The sequence below is a fragment of the Alexandromys fortis genome, unplaced genomic scaffold, assembly GCF_014885135.2.
Source record: "Alexandromys fortis isolate MF-2015 unplaced genomic scaffold, M_Fortis_MF-2015_v1.1 scaffold_50, whole genome shotgun sequence".
NCBI classification, from domain to species: Eukaryota; Metazoa; Chordata; class Mammalia; order Rodentia; family Cricetidae; genus Alexandromys; species Alexandromys fortis.
In genome coordinates, this window is record NW_026067932.1 from 3,346,571 (window position 1) to 3,351,097 (window position 4,527).

Sequence of the window (4,527 nt, forward strand, 5' to 3'; positions counted from 1 at the left end):
ATCCGCCTGCCTCTGCCTCCCAAGTGCTGGGATTAAAGGCGTGCACCACCACCGCCCAGCTTTAGGTTCAGTTCTTAACATCATACACACAAACATGAGAGAGAGAGAGAGGGAGGAGAGAGTGGAGAGACAGGGGAGAGAAAGGAGAGAGACAGAGAGATAGAGAGAAAGAGAGAAAGGGAGCATAAATAACCTACCTTCTGCCTCATCTGCTTCAAGTTTTGAGAGCTCCCCTGGTTCTGACATAGAACACCTCCCCACCAAAGTTCCATTTAGAACTTTCAGCCCAGCTGATTCCACTCCAGACCTTTATCTTGACCCACCTTAGTCACGCAGAGATAAGGTAGGAGTCCATAACAAGCTCCTGGAACCTTGTCAAAGTAATAACAGTGAAAAACTGAAAAACTGCAGTCGACAACACACAGAATTGGAGCAAGGCTTCAGGAGATGCGAGCTATAAGGCTTCTTCCATCTGAAAAAGTCAGAAAAGCAAGCAATAGTAGGTGTGTAGACCGAGACTGCTTGTTCGTTCCCAGCCACCCAAAATAATCACGCCGAAACAGTATCAATTAAAACACTGCTTGGCCTATTAGCTCAGGCTTCTTATTAACTAACTCCTACTTCTTAAATAAACCCATTCCTATTATTTGTATTTTACCACGAGGTTGTGGCCTACCAGTAAAGTTCTGGCTGGTGGCTGGTGTCTTTCTCCTTGGCAGCTACAAGGCATATCTCTGACTCTACTTCTTTTCCTCCTCTTACTCTGCTTGGAATTCCCACCTTGCTCTATTTTGTAGGCCCAAAGAAGCTTTTATTAACCAAAGGTAATAAAACATATTCACAGCATACAGACAGGAATCCCACATCACCTGTGCGTGTGTTGGGAGGTGGGGCCATGACACAGAATGGTTGAGGCATAGACTAGCATTGGGTAGAATAAGCTGCTGTTGAAGAGGGATCCCATTTTCCCTGTAAGAACTACCAGGGGAACTGGGAACTTCAGACACTAAATCTGACACAGTAAGGTATGGGGTCAAAATGGAAGGATTAATTCAAAGTCTATATGAAGATCCTCTTAATCTGCTGGAGCAGTGGTTCTCAACCTTCCTGATGCTGCGACCTTCCAAAGCTTCAGAGAAACCCTGTCTCGAAAAACCAAACCAAACCAAAGCAAAACAACAAGCAAACAAACAAAAAACCACTATGACTAAAAGCAACTGGGGAAGGGAAGGGTTTATCTGTCTTACACATCCAGATCGGAGCCAAAAGCAGGAATCCAGACCTGGGTACTAAAGCAACACTGCTATTGGCTGACTGTTCATGCCTTACTCAGCTTGCATTACTCTCTCTCTCTCTCTCTCTCTCTCTCTCTCTCTCTCTCTCTCTCCCTCCCCCCTCCCTCCCTCCCCCTCTCTCTCCTTCCTTCCTTCCTTCCCTCCATCCCTCTGTCCCTTCGTCCCTTCTCCCCCCCCTTCCTTCTCTCCTTCTCTGCTGGGGGAGTATTCAAGACACAGTTTTTCTGTGTAGCTCTTGCTGTCCTAGAATTCCCTCTGTAGACCAGGCTGGCTTCTGACTCATAGATCTGTCTGCCTCTGCCAGCACCACCCAGTTTTTCAGCTTGCTTTCTTAAGCCACCCAGGACCACCCAGGTAAGGGTGTCATTGCCTACTGTGGCCTGAGCCCTTTCACATCAATTATTTCATCAAGAAAAATGTCCCTAGATTTGCCTACAGGTAGATCTGATGGATGCATTTTCTCGGTTGTTCCCTCTTCCTAGATGTCTCTAGCTTGTGTCAAGTTAGTAGCATAGAGGTCATTTGCACAGAGATTATGGGGGAAGGTGAAAAATTCTACTGCTAAGTATCTAATATCTTCCAATTGCAAAAAAAAAAAAGCTAATACTACATTGCAAGGTAAAAGTAATTGAAGATGTTATTGGATGCTGTTAAGATAGGAAAAATAGGACTGGAGAGATGGCTCAGCACTTAAGAGCACTGGCTGCTCTTCCAGAGGACCCAGGTTCAATTCCCAGCAGCCACATGGCCGCTCACAAATGTTTGTAACTTCAGTTTCAAGGGATCTGACACCTTCCCAGAGATATACATGCAGTCAAAACACTAAGGCACATAAAATAAGAATAAATAAATCTTTTTGGAAAAAAAAAGATAGGAGAAATAGTGCGAGGACAACATGTTTAATTCAAGAAAAGTCCACTCCAGACATGAAGGAGAGATTACGAGTTGCTCCTCAAGCAAGGCGGTGAACCCCAATGCCTCCTTCATATCCTTCGTTTGTATCTCCTAGCAGAACTGTTCCTGTTGCCGTGTCAGTGGCTCCCTAAGATCTGAAGCCAGTGGTGTATCTATGACCGTGCCATTGACTCCTCCGGAGCAGTTGATTGCCCGGGCAACCTTTATTTCCTGAAACATCGTAGCTCTTCACTTGGGTTAATCATTTTCTGTGGCATCTTCTGTCTGAGCATTCCTTTGAGGTCTCCTTGACAGAACGCTCCCCCCTCCACACACACACACACACACACACACACACACACACACACACACACACACACTTGGGCCCACTCTCTCCCTATCTCTAGATCCACGAGTCTCTCGGACTGCTGGGTATCCGTGTCTGCTTGCCCTGCAGCCATCTCAGACTTAGGATAGAGGCAGCTTATCTACCCTCCGACTCCACCGAAGCCTCCTCAGCCCACTTCCTTCCTTATCTCAGCGAGCGATACCACTCCCCACCCAGGAACCCCGCCCAGAAACCTGGGTGTCATTCTTCTCCCCCACCCGCTAAGGTCAAGGACTGTTACAGTCTCTTAATTATACTCCAGAAATATTTTTGTCACGCAGCCTCTTATCTCTGGTCCCCAATTATAGCCTTTGCTTAAAACTCCATCAATATCGTTGTCAACGGTTAATTATCAATTCTCGGGTCCTCCTAGCCACTACCATCTCTGTTCTAAAGAGACTTAAAGATCTTATTGCTGAGTAAAGTTTGAAGAATTGGCATTGTGTTGCCTTTGGAAATTAATACCAAGGCGCAGAAGCCCATATCCTCATTGGGATTTCATAACGAATCAGATGGACTCTTTAACTTCAAAAAGTAGAAGCTACCACGTTTTCAGTGTAAAGTCAGGGTCTCTTCAGATGAGGGGCGCTGGGTTAGAATCTAGACGGCAGCAGAGAGACCTTTCACAGAGCAAAACGACTACATCATTCCTCGGCTTGAGAGCGTATCCACATGGTCTAGATGTGGCTCATTTCCTGGCTATGCAATTGCCATTGCATTGGCCGGCTCTGGATGTTTCTATCTTCTTCTATTAGGCACTTGAATTTTTTTCTATTACTAAAATCTAAGTATCCCTTTTTTTTTTTTTTTTTTTTTTTTTTTTTTTGGTTTTTCGAGACAGGGTTTCTCTGTGGTTTTGGAGCCTGTCCTGGAACTATCTCTTGTAGACCAGGCTGGTCTCGAACTCACAGAGATCCGCCTGCCTCTGCCTCCCGAGTGCTGGGATTAAAGGCGTGTGCCACCACCGCCCGGCCTAAGTATCCCTTGTTATGTAATAAATACCATACTCTTTAGGGCTCCCTATGATTTGCCACCATTTGCATATTCCTTAGCCAGAACTCAGGCTGGAGCATTTCATGTCTTTCATGCCCATGGTTCTCACCTGGACCGTTCTTTCCCAGACCTTCGCATGACTCATGTTACATAGCCAATGAGCCTCTCACCAGCTACATCCGTGTGTTCAGGCCCCATCCTCCAATGTGGCTCCAGCTGGAGACAGACTTGCTAAGGAAGTAATCAGTATCAAATAAAATCTCAAGAATGGAGCTCTAATCCTACAGGACATTTTTTTAATAATAAGATTCAGTCACAGCACATCTAAGAAGGGCATCTGCCAGCCAGGTGAGGGACCGCACAGCATCTAAGCCTGACTGTAGCAGGCTCTTTCTTTTGGGCCACCAACCACCTCCCATGACACGGGCAGAGGCTTATAATCAGTTGTGAGTGTTCGGCCTTAGCTTTGTCTTGTTTCTTACTAGCTCCTATAATTTAACCTGTTTTGCCTTTCTTTTCTTATGTGTATCTTACTTTCACTGCTTCTTATGTCTGTCTAGCTGGAGGTTGTCTGGCTCTGGCTCTGGGGTGTCCCTCTCTTTCTCCCTCATTCTCTTCTCCCTCCCCTTCTCCCTCCTCTCCATCTTTCTCCCCTCCTCCTAGATCTCTCCTCCTACTAACTCGCTCTGCTTGCCATCCCTACCCATCCCTCCCCTGCCTAGCTTATAACCCAGCACCTCTGACATCTTTAGGCCCCGATGCTAGCTAGCATCCTGGGACATCTGTGCTGGAGATGCGGCAGAGATGGCCAAAGTGTCCCTAGAAATGAGAGGGGAACAGGAGATTCACGACAGATCCTGAATGTCATTGATGGAGCAGATGTCACGACTGAGGATGTTAAAAAGCCTCTCGTGCCAATTTAGCTGGAGCTGGGGGGGGGGAGGTGACTTGGGAGAC